This window comes from Salvelinus namaycush, chromosome 26 (genome assembly GCF_016432855.1).
Source record: "Salvelinus namaycush isolate Seneca chromosome 26, SaNama_1.0, whole genome shotgun sequence".
NCBI lineage: Eukaryota > Metazoa > Chordata > Actinopteri > Salmoniformes > Salmonidae > Salvelinus > Salvelinus namaycush.
The window spans coordinates 4,651,579-4,672,405 of NC_052332.1; positions in this window are offsets into that span (position 1 = coordinate 4,651,579).

Below are 20,827 nucleotides of genomic sequence, written 5' to 3' on the forward strand. Positions count from 1 at the left end.
TCTCTGTCCTGCCAGTGCATGGAAAATCCCGCCAGCTCTATATTATCCGTGTCGTCTTTCAGCCATGACTCGGTGAAACATAAGATATTACAGTTTATAATATCCTGTTGGTAGTATAATCTTGATTGTAGGTCATCCATTTTATTTTACAATGATTGCACGTTGGCCAATAGAACGGATGGCAGTGGGAGTTTACTCTTTCGCCTACAAATTCCCAGAAGGCTGCCTGACCTCCGCCCCCCTTTTCTACGTCTTTTCTTCACGCAAATGACAAGCATTTGGGCCCATTCCTGAGAAAGCAGTATATCCTTCACGTTGGACTCGTTAAAGAAAATCAGACTGGTTCTACCAGGCTAGGTTATGAAGGTGAATTGGGACAAAACTCGAAACTGTTTTGACCTTTGAACAGGTCAAATGTCACCAAACTGATTCAAGGGTCCTCCCTATTCCATTTATAGGAATGCTCACATGTCTGCGTGATGCTGAGGGTCCCCTTGCTGATCTTCTCTATGTTGTATGTTCGGCTGCAAATTGGACATCTCTCAAACAGCTGCAGCAGGCAATCCTCATAAATAATGTACTTCCTAATCTTATGAGGTGGTGTTGTCTGGGAGGACATGTGACACAATAGACAGCAAAGTGGTAAATTGCATTTTGTTATAAAGAAAGGACAAAACGTTTTTATAATGCACTTCACAACCAAAATTACTCTACTACTTGTATCTGCTTGGCTGGGTAATTAACCTACTAGTTTTACTCAAACCGAGTATTTTAAATACTCAAAATACTCAAACCGAGTATTTTATATTAAAAAAATTCACATCAGCATAACACACATTATCGTTGTTGATGAAGCCGCCTGTGTCATTAGGGCAATAAACGAATCAAGCTAATTCTAGGTCGTCACTAGTTACCAAACCCACAAAGTCATAAAGCCCACCTATTTCTACAATTTATTTTCTTAAAATGTTATTTTAAACCTTACCTTAACTACGCTGCTAACCGTGTACCAAATATGAACCTTAAATTAATACCAAAAAGCAAATTTTTGTTTTCAAACATTTTTATGATAAAGCCAATCTTGATTTTGTGGTTATGGTAACTAGTGGAAACCCTAATTCTATGCTTTCCTGACTGTAGCTCCAGATCGGGTTAGATTCAGGCCGGTGACGGCGTTTCTAATAGTTCACTGTATTAGTCAGACTCAGACATGAGTTAGCTACCACGATAGCTGCGTCCATTATTTAGTTTTGCCCTAGGCAATACAGACTACACTTGTATGAGCTTCGAACTAACTTGCAAATTCGACTTGTAGGCTAATGTTAGCTAGGTAGCCTATAGCTGCTAGCATTATCAAATGATAACGTTACTTAACCAGCAGTATTTAAACAATACAAAATCAACTTGTATGAGCTACGACCTAACTAAAATTGTAATGAGGTAGCTAGCAAGCTAAAACGCTAGCTAGTCTGCGTCACTGACACTAGCTAACGTTAGCTAGCATGCCTAGTTTTATCAAAATACAGCTACCTACATGAAGAGATATAACGTTACAGTGCCTTCCGAAAGTATTCATACCAATTGACTTGTTCCACATTTTGTTGTGCTAGAACCTGAATTCAAAATGGAATAAATCTATTTTTTCAGCACCCATCGACACATAATACCCCACATTTTCCCATTATTCTTTTCAAAATTCTTCAAGCTCTGTCAAATTTGTTGTTGATCATTGCTAGACAACCATTTTCAGGTCTTGCCATATATTTTCAGTAGATTCAAGTCAAAACTGTAACTCGGCCAATTTCACGGGTCTTCTTGACAAGCAACTCCAGTGTAGATTTGGCCTTGTGTTTTAGGTTAAATCAAATCAAATGTTATTGGTCACATACACATGGTTAGCAGATGTTAATTCAAGTGTAGCGAAATGCTTGTGCTTCTAGTTCCGACAGTGCAGTAATATCTAACAAGTAATCTGACAATTCCACAACAATTACCTGAAACACACAAATCTAAAGGGATGGAATAAGAATATGTACATATAAATATATGGATGAGCAATGACCAAGCATGCATAGGCAAGATGCAATAGATCGTATAAGATACAGTACATACAGTTGAAGTCGAAAGTTTACATTCTCTCTCAACCAGCTTCACCTGGGATGCTTTTCCAACAGTCTTGAAGGAGTTCCCACATATGCTGAGCACATGTTGGCTGCTTTTCCTTCACTCTGCGGTCCAGCACATCCCAAACCATCTCAATTGGGGTGTTACGCAATTGAGGGGCCTCCGGAGGCATGTAGAGGCCAAATTGAGCTCCGTACCGCATTGCAGTGCGCCTCCGAATTTTGTAACAATGTGGAGGGCTCTGTATAGCTCCGCATTGACATAATTGGTTGACGCTAGGTAGGGCGGGAGGTCCTGTATGAATACAAACTCACTTCCTTTGCAACTTCCTTCACAGCAGCTCTGCTCAACAGCTCTGCGCTGCATCGCGAGGCGCAAGAAGCATGAATGCCCTGACTTCTGCAGAGGCCATATCACCGTGAATGCTGCACGACCGATGTAGACATCAGATTGACCATACAGAGGCTTTTTCAAGCATACATAATGATGCTGTCACCACTGTTTTTGAAAATATGTAGAGTGGTACTCTGTAATGTGTTGTATTGGTGCTCTGTAATGTGTTGTATTGGATTTGCCCAATCATAACACTTTGTATAGAGAACAAAAGTGAATTGCTTTGCCACATTTTTTGCATAATTACTTTAGTGCCTTGTTACATACAGGAAGTATGTTTTGGAATATTTATATTCTGTACATGCTTCCTTTTCACTCTGTCAGTTAGGTTAGTATTGTGAAGTAACTACAATGTTGTTGATCCATCCTCAGTTTTCTCCTATCACAGCCATTCAACTCTGTTTTAAAGTCCCCATTGGCCTCATGGTGAAATCCCTGAGTGGTTTCCTTTCTCTCCGGCAACTGAGTTAGGAAGGAAGTCGTAATCTTTGTAGTGACTTGGTGTATTATTACAACATCCACATTGTAATTCATAACTTAACCATGTTCAAAGGGATATTAAATGTCAGTTTTTATTTTTATTTTTACCCATCTACCAATGGGTGCCCTTCTTTGCAAAGCATTGGAAAAACCTACCTGGTCTTTGTGGTTGAATCTGTGTCTGAAATGTACTGCTCGACTGAGGGACCTTACACATAATTCTATGTGTGTGGTACAGAGATGAGATAATCTTTATAAACGTATTCGGCTTGCCATAACAAAGGGCTTGAATACTTATTGACTCAAGACATTTCAGCTTGGAATTTTAAGTCAATTTGTAAAAAAAAAAAAAAAAAAAAAATAAAGAACATAGTTTCACTTTGTCAATTATTCCTCATACTACCTAGTGTCCTTCGACAGGACATGCAAAGCATAGAACTTTGGCTGTGGAGACATGGTCAACCCATAAAGGGCCCGTGATCCTTTGAAAGCGTTGGGGGTGATGAAACAACAGAGCCCCATTCAAAGAACGGAAGCGAAGTGGGAGGATGGGCCATTTGCAGATGGAGCTTGGCAAAAGGGGGCATGATCTGTTGACATAACTGTAATATAAAACCCAACCTTGATTTAGTCCTTGTGATGCACCAAGGTTCAATACTCTGTTTTGGACAAGACTGAGTTTATGACCAAAATGTATCTCTTTGCACTTTGTAGTAAATTTTGAAACTAGAATAAATGTTTCTGACGCATTTCATTATCTCCAGCACAATACCAGTGTATACATATGTGAAAATATAAAAATATATAAAGTTCCAAAATTCTACCGGATGAGATCATCAAAAGTTTAAACATTTAAAAAACAGTGATTTTCAAACACTATGAGATTCCCGGTGGGGATCAAGAGAATACCCTCCCTCTGGCTAGAAACCTGTTGCAGGTTTTGAAAATCACTGATTTCTTACTTTTAATCCTACCCTGTCACAGAGAAGGATTTTTTGGGACCCTCCTTATCTTTTTAACCACAAATCATAGAAACACGCCGTTTTCACATATGTAGAGACTGGTATTCTGCTGGAGATAATGGCGGAATTGCCCTTGAAGAAGAATCTGATAAACCCAAACACCTCCAGGCTGTGTAAGGGCTATTTTACCAAGAAGGAGAGTGATGAGTGCTGCATCAGATGACCTGGCCTCCACAATCCCCTGACCTCAACCAAATTGAGATGGTTTGGGATGAGTCGGGCCGCAGAGTGAAGGAAAAGCAGCCAACAAATGCTCCTTCAAGACTGTTATAAAAGCATTACAGGTGAAGCTGATTGAAAGAATGCCAAGAGTGTGCAAAGCTGTCATCAAGGCAAAGGGTGGCTATTTGAAGAATCTCAAATCTCAAATATATTTTGATTTGTTTAACACTTTTTTGGTTACTACATAATTCCATGAGTGTTATTTTATAGTTTTGATGTCTTCACTATTATTCTACAATGTAGAAAATAGTACAAATTAAGAAAAACCCTTGAATGAGTAGGTGTTCTAAAACTTTTGACCAGTAGTGTATATACAGTATCTACTTTCTTAGACTGCTGAACCACCAAAAATAAATATGACACAAATTTACCCAAGATACAAAACCGACTGACATACAAGGGAATATTCTGTAAAAAAAAACTCTTAGCACAGGGGTCAAATAACTGAAATCTCCTTACTCTTTGCAACCCTACCTAATATGCAACCCTACCTAATATCTATAACATCTATAATGTCTAATGTTCACACAACCACCACCTCTTCCTATGGGATTTTAAAGGTTTATTGGAAACACAGGGTAATTTGTCAAATTTAACGTGTGTGTGTGTGTGTGTGTGTGTGTGTGTGTGTGTGTGTGTGTGTGTGTGTGTGTGTGTGTGTGTGTGTGTGTGTGTGTGTGTGCGTGCGTGCGTGTGTGTGTGTGAGGTGTCTGTGAGTGTGTGCGTGCGTGTGTGTGTTCACAGGCATTCCAGCACCTCTTCCTAACAGCCTCATTAACTTCTAAATGCCGGTTTAACTTCAAAGGCAGCGTCACCGCTCACACCTCTGTTACACCCCTCTCTCTCTCTCTCTCTCTCTCACACACACACACACACACACACACACACACACACACACACACACACACACACACACACACACACACACACACACACACACACACACGTATATATATAAACATCTCACCTCAGACTTCTCTGTCACACCAACTCAACGGGACAGGGTGAACAGAGTGAAAGACCCCTAGGCTATATCCTTCCTAGGCGTTTCTGACAGTTTGTCAAACTAGTTATCCTGAATACATTTTAAAATAATAAATTATTTAGATAAGCATGTAAAGGGGTTTGTTAATCTCAGAATGTGTGTGTGTGTTCCTGTGTGCGTGTGTGTGTGTGTGTGTGTGAGAGAGAGAGAGTCTTTATTCTTTTGGAACTTTTGTGAGTGTAATGTTTACTGTTAATTTGTATGGTTTATTTCACTTTTGTTTATTATTTACTTCACTTGCCTTTGCAATGTTAACATATGTTTCCCATGCCAATAAAGCCCTTAAATTGAATTGAAATTGAAATTGAATTGAGAGACGGAGCACCAGTTTTCCACCACGACACCTGCTCCCCATTGGCACGTCACCTGTTCCCACGCCAGTGACACCACGTGTGAAACAAAAGTTAATGACTGGGAGGGAGGGGAACACAGCAACAACACCTTCCTGTTCTTAGGGGAGCAGCGGTGACTGGAGGTTTATGGGACTGGGTCGTGTTCATCAGAGCATACTGTAGCGAAACCTAGAATTCTTTCCTTTTGTTGCCTACTAAACACATGCCTACTGGTGTGTGGGTTCATGTATGCATGTACTTGTGCGTGTGTATGTAAGAGAAAGTGTATGTCTCCAATGCCTCACCTCTACAGATACGGTAAAGGAGACTGCCTGTCTCTGGGGCCAGACAGGGGCCTACCTACTGTAGATAACAATGGTTTCGTAAGGGGGGGGGGGGGGGATTTCACAACCAAAGGCTTGCTCCCCCACCCTCCTTCTCCTCCTCCTCTTCCTCCTTCTCCTCGCTGCCTCTCCTTCTCCATTCGATCATGGGAGCCGCGGTGCCTGCTTATCCTCCACGACCAGTTCATCAACGCCCCAAGAGGCTTTGAAGGATCTGATAGGGATCACTAAGACAAGGAGAAGAGGTCTGACTGTCTGACTGCCTGACTGACTGTCATAGACCAGACGGGGCGGGACACTAGTGGACAACAGGAGCCAAACAGTTGGAGTAATCATTACATCACAGACAAACTAACATTAACAAACGGGGCATGACTAACAGATTCACTGATGTAAAACTTCAATCAGAGGGTTTATATCAGCAGTGTTTCCTTTCTTCATCTGATTGGTCTGTTTGGTTTTTGAAATATTGAAATTAAAAGCACCACTGTATGTGAGATATTTTGACATACACTATCGTTCAAAAGTTTGGGGTCACTTAGAAATGTCCTTGTTTTCCATGAAAACATACATGAAATGAGTTGCAAAATGAATAGGAAATATAGTCAAGACGTTGACAAGGTTATGAATAATGATGTTTAATTGAAATAATAATTGTGTCCTTTCGTCAAAGAATCCTCAATTTGCAGCAATTACAGCCTTGCAGACCTTTGTCAATTTGTTGAGGTAATCTGAAGAGATTTCACCCCATGCTTCCTGAAGCACCTCCCACAAATTGGATTGGCTTGATGGGCACTTCTTACGTACCATTTGGTTAATCTGCTCCCACAACAGCTCAATAGGGTTGCAATCCGGTGACTGTGCTGGCCACTCCATTATAGACAGAAAAGCAGCTGACTGCTTCTTCCCTAAATAGTTCTTGCATAGTTTGGAGCTGTGCTTTGGGTCATTGTCCTGTTGTAGGAGGAAATTGACTCCAATTAAGCAGCATCCACAGGGTATGGCATGGCGTTGCAAAATGGAGTGATAGCCTTCCTTCTTCAAGATCCCTTTTACTCTGTACAAATCTCCCACTTTACCACCTCCAAAGCACCCCCAGACCTTCACATTGCCACCATGCTTGACAGATGGCGTCAAGCACTCCTCCAGCATCTTTTCATTTTTTCTGCGTCTCACGAATGTTCTTCTTTGTGATCAGAACACCTCAAACTTAGATTAGTCTGTTCATAACACTTTTTTCCAATCTTCCTCTGTCCAGTGTATGTGTTCATTTGCCCATCTTAATCTTTTCTTTTTATTGGCCAGTCTGAGATATGGCTTTTTCTTTGCAACTCTGCCTAGAAGGCCAGCATCCCAGAGTCGCCTCTTCACTGTTGACGTTTGAGACTGGTGTTTTGCGGGTACTATTTAATGAAGCTGCCAGTTGAGAACTTGTGAGGCGTCTGTTTCTCAAACTAGACACTCTAATATACTTGTCCTCTTGCTCAGTTGTGCACCGGAGCCTCGCACTCCTCTTTCTATCCTCCTTTGTCCGCCTTTCCTTCCAGTTCTCTGCTGCTAATTACCAGAACAAATTGAAAGAAATCACTGAAGCTGGAGATCTCCCTCACTAACTTTAAGCATCAGCTGTCAGAGCAGCTCACAGATCATTGCACCTGTACATAGCCCATCTGTAAATACCCCATCCAACTACCTCATCCCCATATTGTTATTATTTTTTTTGCTCCTTTGCACCCCAGTATCTCTACTTGCACATTCATTCCCTGCACATCTATCACTCCAGTGTTTAATTGCTAAATTGTAATTACTTCGCCACTACGGCCTATTTATTGCCTTACCTCCCTAATCTTACCTCATTTGCACACACTGTATATAGATTTTTTCTATTGTGTTATTGACTGTACGTTTGTTTATTCCATGTGTAACTCTGTGTTGTTGTTTGTGTCACACTGCTTTGCTTTATCTGGGCCAGGTGGCAGTAGTAAATGGCCTACCTGGTTAAATATTAGTGAAATATATATATTTTTTTTTATAAAAAAATCTGGTTATAGCCAGTTTGCGCTGTTCTGTGAAGGGAGTAGTACACAGCATTGTACGAGATCTTCAGTTTCTTGGCAATTTCTCGCATGAAATAGCCTTAATAGAATAGACTGACGAGTTTCAGAAGAAAGTTCTTTGTTTCTTGCCATTTTGAGCCTGTAATCGAACCCACAAATACTGATTCTCCAGATACTCAATTAGTCTAAAGAAAGACAGTTTTATTGCTTCTTTAATCAGGACAACAGTTTTCAGCTGTGCTAACATAATTGCAAAATGGTTTTCTAATGATCAATTAGCCTTTTAAAATGATAAACTTGGATTAGCTAACACAACGTGCCATTGGAACACAGGAGTGATGGTTGCTCAAAATGGGCCTCTATGTAGATATTCCATAAAAAAATCTGCTGTTTCCAGCTACAATAGTAATTTACAACATTAACAAAGTCTACACTGTATTTCTGGTCCTAGGCTGTCATTGAAAATAAGAATTTGTTCTTAACTGACTTGTCTAGTTAAATAAAGGTAATTTTGTTTTTTAAATGTATGTTATTTTAATGGACAAAAAACTGCTTCAGGTCCTCTGACTCCCCTAGATCCCCACTGGGCATAGATCTCGGATCAGCTTAATAGCCCCAAACCCAAACATAACCATTTGGGGGTGAAAATGCTAAACTGGTCTTCCCAAAATATTTGATCAATAAAAATGTTTAAATGATAAAATAATTTATCTTTCGTCTCTCTCTGTTTTTTTTAATCATTTTCTGTCAATTCGCAAGTGTTCGTATCTTACCGTAGGAATCATCCGAGCAAGGTAAACAGCGTACCTCAGTATGTGTAGCCCATTTATCTGATGCTGTCAAGACCAAAAGAGTATAACATGTTGCCGTCGTAACATTTGATTTGATTGATGCCAGCAAGCATTTGGCCTACCTTGATAAAAAATATATATAAAAGGATTAGCCAATCAGCGTTTGGATTTGGCTTCACACAAATCAAATCACTTCCCAAGCAAAACTTCATTTTCAGAAAAACTTTTCTGTTTCTGGTCTGCTTGTGTTGATGTCCTGGTGTAGCTAGCTTGCTAAATTGTCCCTTTCCTAAGCCATGGATGGAGATAGGGATATGGACTTGTGGTTTCAACTTAATTTTCTGTAAAGGCCAATGATTATGACAGCGATTCTGATATAACCATAATATAATATGTTGTGGCATTGGCCTGAGACGATTGACGTTCAATATGAGGCCTAGTAGGCTCATGATAACTAGCTAGCTAACTTAGCTGGTTCATTGTTGCCCATGCGAGGAAGTTAGGCTAGAAAGATCTTTAGCTAGCAAGCCTATGTCAACAAATACTAAAAGTGTACTGTATGTCAGAGCCATAGACTGTTTAGCCAACGTGAAAGAGTGGAGAATAGCATTGGTGTTCAACTAGTTTACAAGTAGGGCCAGTCCCAAAAAATGTTTTACTTGCGCGCACACAGACACCCACACAGAAATGATGGACAGCCACATGTTTTTGGTATCTTTGTTTGTTTTCAGTGCATTATACTAAGCATATATAGCCTTGTTGATTTGATGGTGTTTCAAATGTTTAAGTTGACATGGTGCTGGAGTAGTGGAGGTAGTGCTCCTCTTGTCTCTGTGCTGACGTGCGGTTTTAAATCAGTAGTTGTTTAGTGAACTTTCAAAAACATTAACTTGCTTGACCGTGCTGCAGGTGATATAACTATTTGTTACATGCAATTTTTGCTTCGTGGACTTCACCAGACAGATGTTGTTCTCCGGTTTCAAATCAAATCAAATTTTATTGGTCACATACACGTGTTTAGCAGATGTTATTGCGGCTGTCGCGAAATGCTTGTGATTCTAGTTCCGACAGTGCAGCAATATCTAACAAGTAATATCTAACAATTTCACAACAAATACCTAATACACACAGTTAAGGAATGGAATTAAGGATATTTCAATATATGGATGAGCAATATATTTATATAGTATTAATTCCTTTACTTAGATTAACTGCGTATTACTGCGTATTAGGTATTTGTTGTAAAATTGTTAGATATTACTTGTTAGATATTGCTGCACTGTAGGAACTAGAAGCACAAGCATTTCACTACACCCGCAATAACATCTGCTAAACACAGGTTTTGTGATGAAACAAATGTATGTGTTGTTGAATTTATTCCGCCTCTGTGTGACTATTGCCTTTTTGTTGTCACGGCCTAACTGTATATCACGGTGGCAAATGAATGAATGGGTTATAGAGAAAACAATGCAATAATCACAACATAGGTTGTAGTATGACTTTTTAACTAGCTTGGCTTGCCTTCCTCAGTGATTTTACCCACACACCGCCACTGGATCAGTGACTAGTAGCAACTTCTGTTTGTGTGTGTGTGTGTGTGTGTGTGCATGCGTGTGTTTCGTCCACGGCTGTGGGTGCGTGTGTATGTGCGTGCACCTCTGCATACTTGTGTGTGTCCTTAGGGGGGCACGGGCAGTGTTTGTGTCCATAACAGAGTAGCAAACAGGGCTATTAGAGTTGAAAGGCTGTGAATTGAGCCAATCAAAGAGGGGCACGGCTGGAGACCGTCAGCCCACAGACAGACTGGCCTGGCCTGGGGCCGATGGGATGACCTCGTCTCCTCTTCATGGATCACTCACACACACACACACACACACACACACAAACTATGTGAGCTAATACAGTTGAAGACACACACACACACACACACATACAGCAGAGTGTTGGTCGATTTAATTTTGTCAAGAGTGGAGACAAAGGGGTAAATCTCAAATTGGAAGTTAAATTTAACACGAAGGTACAATAGGGCCTAGTTATGGGCCCAACAGACACATACACACAAACTAACACACATTGTAGTAGGGTTTGACCCAGTTCGAAACAGTGTGGTTCATAAATAACTGTAATGGCAGAGCAAACAAAATATGTGAGCTAGCTAATACAGTTGAAGACACACACTACAAAATACCAATCAGTGACTAAACTAACAGAGTCCTAATGGAATGGGCCTTTAAACAAGGCAATCAGGCGAAAAACAAACAATCATGAGAACCAGGAAGATACCGTAACACTTTTATGAGTGGTGTTGGATTGACTAACTCAATTCAATGTGCTATCATCACATACACGATTTCTATGACTCTGGAAGTAGGGCGTCGTCATGAATAAAATGTCATAATTTGTTTTGTAGATTAGAATGTTCCGAGAGCTTCCATCAATAGAATAAGACCTAATTCTTAAGTTCCATCTTGCACAGACAGCAGTGGTTCCCAAAAGCACCCTCCCTCCATACTCTGCACAAGGACTGTAATTCAATAAATTAAGTAAATAAAATAAAGTACATTAAGATTAGAAGTAGTAGTGCAGAGACACATTCCTAGGATTCATTTCCTCAAGTGATCTGTCATCCACACACACACTGAGGAATTTACACACAGACTCATTGATTACAGTTATGACTTCAAAAGATTCTGATCTTTTTGTTTACTTTCTCCTTCCATATCTCCATCCCTATCTCTTTCTCTCTCGCTCTTTCCCTCTCTTTCACTGCTCGATCCTCAGTCTCTCCAGAGTGGGATGGGTATCAGCCTAGCCCACCTGTCTGTCTCCCCTCTCTCATCCTGATCAGTGATAGTGGGCTGGGTGCTGTGCTTTGATGTCGACCTGTTGAGCGAGAAAGAGAGGGGGAGGGGGGTAGAGGGAGAAAGATAGGGAAAAGAGAGAGACAGGAGTTTTAGACAGGCGGGAGATGTACTGCAGCAGACAGAACGGCCATCTCCCATATCCCTGCCCACAGATACCATCAAAGACCCTGATTGCAACATTCTCTGTGTGTGTGTGCGTGTGTACGTGTGTGTTTATGTGAATGTTTGTGTAGCCATGTTAATCAAGCCAATCAAGCTCCCTAGACTGCACATACAATCCTTATACATATGCTTCTGCAATACAATATTGAACAGTGTTGAACCAAAAATAATACAGTCTAGAATCTACAGTATCCAATGTCCTTTACGCCAGGGGATCCCATGCTTTATCCTTTTTAATTACCAAAGAGTGACTATAGACACGTATTGCTTGCATTAATAAAGACAATTTTTGAACAGCAATGCAGCTCCTACACTATATAAAAGTATGTGGACACCCCTGTGCCCAAGAAAGCGAAGGTAACCTGCCTAAAATGACTACCGCTTTGTAGCACTCATGTCGGTAGTGTCACGAACGTCTTCTTGAGAAAGAGAGGACCAAGGCGCAGCGCGTGAAAAATACATCTTCTTTAATGAAGGAAAAAACAACCACTTACAAAATGAACAAAACAAACGATCGTGAAGCTTAACAGAACTAAGTGCACACATGCAACATAGAACATAGACAACACCCCACAAAAGCCTACTGCCTATGGCTGCCTTAAATATGGCTCCCAATCAGAGACAATGAATGACAGCTGTCTCTGATTGAGAACCAATCTAGGCAGCCATAGACATAACTAGACAACATTACTCTACTCTGCCCCATACACATACAACACCCCTAGACACTACAAAACACATACATTCCCCATGTCACACCCTGACCTAACTAAAAAACATAAAGAAAACAAAGAATACTAAGGCCAGGGCGTGACAGGTAGCCATGAAGTGCTTTGAAAGGCTGGTCATGGCTCACATCAACACCATCATCCCGGAAACCTTAGACCCACTCCAATTCGCATACCGCCCCAACAGATTCACAAATTACGCAATGTCAATCGCACTCCACACTGCCCTTTCCCACCTGAACAAATGGAACACCAACGTGAGAATGCTGTTCATTGACTACAGCTCAGCGTTCAACACCATAGTGCCCACAAAGCTAATCACTAAGCTAAGGACCCTGGGACTAAACACTTCCCTCTGCAAATTGATCCTGGACTTCCTGTCGGGCTGCCCCCAGGTGGTAAGGGTAGGCAACAACACATCTGACATGCTAATCCTCAACACTTGGGCCCCTCAGGGGTACGTGCTTAGTCCCCTCCTGTACTCCCTGTTCACCCATGACTGCGTGGCCAAGCATGACTCCAACACCATCATTAAGTTTGCTTGGCGACACAGCAGATGTAGGCCTGATCACCGACAACGATGAGACAGCCTATAGGGAGGTCCTAGACCTGCCAGTGTGGTGCCAGGACAACCACCTCTCCCTCAATGTGAGCAAGACAAAGGAGCTGATCGTGGACTATATGAAAAGGAGGGCTGAACAGGCCCCCATTAACAACGACGGGGCTGTAGTGGAGCGGGTCAAGAGTTTTAAGTTTCTTGGTGTCCACATCACCAACAAACTATCATGGTCCAAACACAACAAGACAGTTGTGAAGATGGCACGACAGCACCTTTTCCCCCTCAGGAGACTGAAAAGATTTGGCACGTGTCCCCAGATCCTCAAAATGTTCTACAGCTGCACCATCGAGAGCCTCCTGACCGGTTGCATCGCCGGCTGCTCTGGCAACTATTCAGCAACCGACTGTAAGGCTTTACAGAGGGTAGTGCTTACGGCCCAGTACAACACTGGGGCCAAACTTCCTGCCATCCAGGACCTATATACTAGGCGGTGTCAAAGGCTCCAAGTCATAGACTGTTCTCTCTGCTACAGCACGGCAAGCAGTACCGGAGCGCCAAGTCGAGGTCCAAAAGGCACCTTAACAGCTTCTAAGACATAAGACCATAAGACAATTAATCAAGTAGCCACCCGGACTATTTTTGTTTTTACACTGCTGCTACTCACTGTTTATTATCTATGCATAGTCCTTTTACCCCTACCTACATGTACAAATTACCTCGACTAACTTGTACCTCTGCCCATTGACTCGGTACCAGTACCCCCTGTATATAACCTCGTTATTGTTATTTTTTGTGTTACTTTTTATAAAACATTTTACACTAGTTTATTTAGTAAATATTTTCTTAACTCTATTTCTATTTCTCTATTTCTATTTCAGCCACACTTGTTGCTGACAGGTGTATAAAATTGAGCACACAGCCATGCAATCTTCGTAGACAAACATTGGCAGTAGATTGGCCTTACTTGTAACGGGCTTCCTCCTTCTCTTCGTCCGAAGAGGAGTAGCAAGGATTCGACCAAAATGCAGCGTTGGAGTTATACATATTATTTATTACAAGGAACAGACGAAGACGGAAAAACTCTTGAACAACAATACAAAACAACAAACGAAGTAGACAGACCTGGACTACGAACTTACACGTAACGAAGAACGAACGAACCAGTACTGACTACAAACAAAACGAACGAATGATACAGTCCCGTATGGTGCAACAAACACAGATACAGGAAACAACCACCCACAACAATCAATGTGAAAACACCTACCTTAATATGGCTCTCAATCAGAGGAAATGAAAACCACCTGCCTCTAATTGAGAACCATATCAGGTCACCCTTTAACAAACATAGAAACACATAACATAGACTACCCACCCAAACTCACGCCCTGACCGTCAAACACATACAAAATAACAGAAAACCGGTCAGGAACGTGACATAACCCCCCCCTCAAGGTGCGTACTCCAAACGCACCACCAAAAGTCCAGGGGAGGGTCTGGGTGGGCGTCTGACCACGGTGGTGGCTCAGGCTCTGGGCGAGGTCCCCACCCCACCATAGTCAATCCCAGCTTACGTCTCCCCCTTAGAATGACCACCCTCATATTACACCCACTTAATTTAAATGGTAACCTTAAGATAAGGGGCAGCACCGGGACAAGGGGCAGCACCGGGATAAGGTAGCTCAGGACAGAGAGATAGCTCAGGACAGAGAGGTAGGTCAGGATAGAGAGGTAGCTCAGGATAGAGGGGCAACTCCGGACTGAAGGGCAGCTCCGGACAGAGAGACAGCTCTGGACTGAGGGGCAGTTCTGGATAAATGGCAGCTCTGGGCTGAGGGGCAGCTCATGACTGGCTGACGGCTCTGGACGCTCATGGCTAGCTGACGGCTCTGGACGCTCATGGCTAGCTGACGGCTCTGGACGCTCATGGCTGGCTGACGGCTCTGGACGCTCATGGCTGGCTGACGGCTCTGGACGCTCATGGCTGGCTGACGGCTCTGGACGCTCATGGCTCGCTGGCGGCTCTGGACGCTCATGGCTCGCTGACGGCTCTGGACGCTCATGGCTGGCTGACGGCTCTGGACGCTCATGGCTGGCTGACGGCTCTGGACGCTCATGGCTCGCTGACGGCTCTGGACGCTCATGGCTCGCTGACGGCTCTGGACGCTCATGGCTGGCTGATGGCTCTGGACGCTCATGGCTCGCTGGCGGCTCTGGCAGATCCTGTCTGGTTGGCGGCTCTGGCAGATCCTGTCTGGTTGGCGGCTCTGGCAGATCCTGTCTGGTTGGCGGCTCTGGCAGATCCTGTCTGGTTGGCGGCTCTGGCAGATCCTGTCTGGTTGGCGGCTCTGGCAGATCCTGTCTGGTTGGCGGCTCTGGCAGATCCTGACTGACGAATGGCTCTAGCGGCTCCTGACTGACTAACGGCTCTGACGGCTCGGGACAGACGGGCGGCTCTAATGGCACGGGACAGACGGATGGCTCAGACGGCACTGGGCAGACGGATGGCTCAGATGGCGCTGGGGAGACGGATGGCTCAGATGGCGCTGGGGAGACGGATGGCTCAGATGGCGCTGGGGAGACGGATGGCTCAGATGGCACTGGGGAGACGGATGGCTCTGGCCGGATGAGGCGCACTGTAGGCCTGGTGCGTGGTGCCGGAACTGGAGGCACCGGGCTAAGGACACGCACCTTCAGGCTAGTGCGGGGAGCAGGGACAGGGCACACTGGACTCTCAAAACGCACTATGGACCTGGTGCGTGGTACCGGCACTGGTGGCACCGGGCTGAGGGCACGCACATCAGGACGAGTACGGGGAGAAGGAACAGTGTGTACAGGGCTCTGGAGACGCACAGGTGGCTTAGTGCGTGGTGCCGGAACTGGAGGCACTGGGCTGGAGACACGCACCATAGGGAGAGTGCGTGGAGGAGGAACAGGGCTCTGGAAACGCACTGGAAGCCTGGTGCGTGGTGTAGGCACTGGTGGTACTGGGCTGGGGCGGGGAGGTGGCGCCGGAAATACCGGACCGTGCAGGCGTACTGGCTCCCTTGAGCATTGAGCCTGCCCAACCTTACCTGGTTGAATGCTCCCCGTTGCCCACCCAGTGCGGGGAGGTGGAATAACCCGCACCGGGCTATGTAGGCGAACCGGGGACACCATGCGTAAGGCTGGTGCCATGTAAGCCGGCCCGAGGAGACGCACTGGTGGCCAGATATGTAGGGCCGGCTTCATGACATCCGGCTCAATACTCAATCTAGCCCTGCCAGTGCGGGGAGGTGGAATAACCCGCACCGGGCTATGCACACGTACAGGAGACACCGTGCGCTCTACTGCGTAACACGGTGTCTGCCCGTACTCCCGCTCTCCACGGTTAGCCTGGGAAGTGGGCGCAGGTCTCCTACCTGCCCTCGGCCCACTACCTCTTAGCCCCCCCCCAAGAAATTTTTGGGGTTTCTTCCCGGGCTTCCGTGCTAGCCGCGTACCTTCATATCTCCGCTCCTGGGCTGTGGCTGCCTCCATCTCCTCACGAGCGCGGCGATATTCCCCAATATGAGCCCAGTGTCCTTTTCCCTCCAATACTTCTTCCCATGTCCAGGATTCCTGTTTCGTAGGCCACTGCTCGAACTCACGCTGCTTGGTTCTGGTTCGGTGGGTGGTTCTGTAACGGGCTTCCTCCTTCTCTTCGTCCGAAGAGGAATAGCAAGGATTCGACCAAAATGCAGCGTTGGAGTTATACATATTATTTATTACAAGGAACAGACGAAGACGGAAAAACTCTTGAACAACAATACAAAACAACAAACGAAGTAGACAGACCTGGACTACGAACTTACACGTAACGAAGAACGAACGAACCAGTACTGACTACAAACAAAACGAACGAATGATACAGTCCCGTATGGTGCAACAAACACAGATACAGGAAACAACCACCCACAACAATCAATGTGAAAACACCTACCTTAATATGGCTCTCAATCAGAGGAAATGAAAACCACCTGCCTCTAATTGAGAACCATATCAGGTCACCCTTTAACAAACATAGAAACACATAACATAGACTACCCACCCAAACTCACGCCCTGACCGTCAAACACATACAAAATAACAGAAAACCGGTCAGGAACGTGACATTACTAAAGAACTCAGTGTCTTTCAATGTGGCACCTTCATAGGATGCACCCTTTCCAACAAGTCAGTTCATAAAATTTCTGCCCTGCTAGAGCTGCTGCGGTCAACTGTAAGTGGAAACGTCTAGGAGCAACAACGGCTCAGCAGCGAATTGGTAGGCCACACAAGCTCATAGAACGGGATCGCCGAGTGATGAAGCATGTAAAAATCATCTGTCCTCGGTTGCAACACTCACTACCGAGTTCCAAGTTGCCTCTGGAAGCAACGTCAGCACAAGAACTGTTCATCAGGAGCTTCATGAAATCGGTTTCCATGGCCGAGCAGCCGCACACAAGTCTAAGATCACCATACGCAATGCCAAGCGTCGGCTGGAGTCGTGTAAAGCTCACCGCCATTTGATTCTGGAGCAGGGACAAATCCCGATTCACCATCTGGCAGTCCGACGGACGAATCTGGGTTTGGCGGATGCCAGGAGAATATACCTGTCCCAATGCATAGTGCCAACTGTAAAGTTTGGTGGAGGAGGAATAATGGTCTGGGGCTGTTTTTCATGGTTCGGGCTAGGCCTCTTAGTTCCAGTGAAGGGAAATCTTAATGTTACAGCAGACAATGACATTCTAGACGATTCTGTGCTTCCAACTTTTGGCAACAGTTTGTGGAAGGCCCTTTCCTGTTTCGGCGATGTGGAAGAACTTGACTGGCCTGCACAGAGCCTTGACCTCAACCCCATTGAACGCCTTTGGGATGAATTGTAACGCTGACTGCTAGCCAGGCCGAATCGTCCAAGATCAGTGCCTGACCTCACTAATGCTGAATGGAAGCAAGTCCCCGCAGCAATGTTCCAACATCTAGGGGAAAGCCTTCCAGAAGAGTGGAGACTGTTATAGCAGCAAAGGGGGGGGGGGCAACTCCATATTAATGCCCTTGATTTTTGAATGAGATGTTCGAGAATGTTCATGTGGTGTATGTGGTGAACAAGCCTATAGTAGGCCTACTGGCCACCTATCCATTTAAAGCAGTCAAATATCTGATACCATTTAATTAGAAAACGATGTATTTAAAATGTAAGAACCAGTATATATTCCAAACCTATTTTTAAACAGTATTAGGTTACTTTACAAAACTCCCACTTTCTGCCAGGCAGGGAGCGAACTTGGCCATATGCGCACTATGCAGTGTAGATGGGTTTGGAGGCAGGAGCGGTGACGCGCTGCTGTGGATTCGTGCTTCAGCTGGGTTTCTTCCAGCCTCATTCAGCCCATTGTCTCTCTTTCAGTGTTAAAATAAGGATCAGGGGATCAAGTCAATCGGTCGCCTTTATGGCCGATAACAGACTAAACGGTCCTGTCTTTTCTGAAAGACCAAAGCTGTGAAGTAGGCTAGCCTATCTCCTCCACTGCGTCTTGGAAGACAGGGGTGGGGGAGGGAGTGGGTGGCATGTATAATATGCAGAGTGACTGAGTGAGTGATACATTGTGTTAGGGATTAATCCGCTCAATCACAAACCGAACCATTGATAAGATAATGACTTACTGTTATTTCGACCGGTGGGTGGAATGGATCCGGGGGCTGCTGCGCTCTATCTCTCCACTTCTCCACCGCCAGACGGCTGTCTCCGCGCGCCATGGCTCTCGGTGTAGTGTTGCTAATTGGTCATTAACGTAGACTGGTCACTTCAGAGGGCCGCGGTTCTTTGATACTCACATTCCCGATTGACAGCGAAGTCTCGAGGCGACCGTCGAGACAGAAATCGCGTTTAGTAGCCTCTCACAACTCCATAATGGGACACTATTAAACGGGAAATAGTTTCTATAATGTAAAACAGTGATGTGGTTGATTGAAGGACAGTTTTATAATTCAAGGTTTTTAGCGATACCACCGTTCAGTAGCCTAATATTTGTGACTGTAATTTACATTTTAACACTAGGCCAACTAGGCCAACACTACCGGTCAAAAGTTTTAAACACCTACTCATTCGAGGGTTTTTCTTAATTTTTACTATTTTCTACATTGTATAATAATAGTGAAGACATCAAAACTATGAATTAACACATATGGAATCATGTAGTAACCAAAAAAGTGTTAAACAAATCAAAATATATTTTATATTTGAGAGCCACCCTTTGGCTTGATGACAGCTTTGCACACTCTTGGCATTCTCTAAACTAGCTTCATGAGATAGTCATCTTGTCACACCCCGACCTTAGAGAGCCTTTTTATGTCTCTATTTTGGTTTGGTCAGGGTGTGATTTGGGGTGGGCATTCTATGTTTTGTTTTTCTATGATTTTGTATTTCCATGGTTCTCAATCTGGGACAGCTGTCTATCGTTGTCTCTGATTGGGAACCATACTTAGGTAGCCCTTTTCCCTCCTTTCTTTGTGGGCAGTTAACTTTGTTTGTGGCATATAGCCCTAAGCTTCACGGTTGTTTTGTATTGTTTATTGGCGTCATCCTAATAAAAAGGAATATGTACGCTGACAACGCTGCGCTTTGGTCCTCTTCATTCGACGGCCGTGACACATCTGTAATGCATTTCAATTAACAGGTGTGCCTTGTTAAAAGTTAATTTGTGGAATTTCTTTCCTTCTTAATGTGTTTGAGCCTATCAGTTGTGTTGTGACAAGGTAGAGGGGGTATACAGAAGATAGCCCTATTTGGTAAAATACCAAGTCCATATTATGGCAAGAACAGCTCATATAAGCAAAGAGAAACGAGTCCATCATAAAGAAATACCCTTGAATGAGTAGGTGTTCTAAAACTTTTGACCGGTAGTGTATATCGTAGACCAAGGGGATCAACACATTTTTGCGCAAACAAATCAACAAAAACCCAATCATCAGAACTGTCAGTCCTGTCTCTCATCAGTAGAGACAGATCAAATGAGAATGAGAATTATTAGACAACAATCATCAGGCAGATCAGCCATCATTGCATTATGTTAAACCAATCAAGCCTGGTCACCATCCAACTGGTTAAAGGCATATCTATCTTCAATGGTTGAATGACTTACAGTAGGCCTATACCCACATAAACAATACTACAGTTTACTATAGAATACTACAGTACTTACTATAGAATTATGTAGTATACTGTAGAATACTATAATGCTATCATGTTGATCATGTGTAGTGCTTAGTATATCATTTTGTAGTACACTCTAAAAATTAGGGGTTCAACAAGGGTTCTTCTAAGATCCTCAAAGTTCTTTGAAGAACCTTAGGGTTCTTGGCACTGAAAATAACCCCCAAAAGGTTCTTCCAAGAAGCCCATAGGAGGTGGGGTTCATCGAGGAACCTCCTTACTTGGTGGGGGTTCTTGCAGGAACCTAACTGCCCAACTGAAACATTTGGATTTGAATTTGAAAGGACAGCAGTTGAAGGCATTTAACTGAAAAATATAAGTTTGTCCCTTGTATGATCTAAATTGACATTGTTTTATGATGATACCATCTTTTTTATTTAACCTTTCATTAACTAGGCAAGTCAGTTAAGAACAAATTCTTATTTACAATGACAGCCTACACCGGCCCAACCCGGACGACGCTGGGCCAATTGTGCGACGCCCTATGGGAC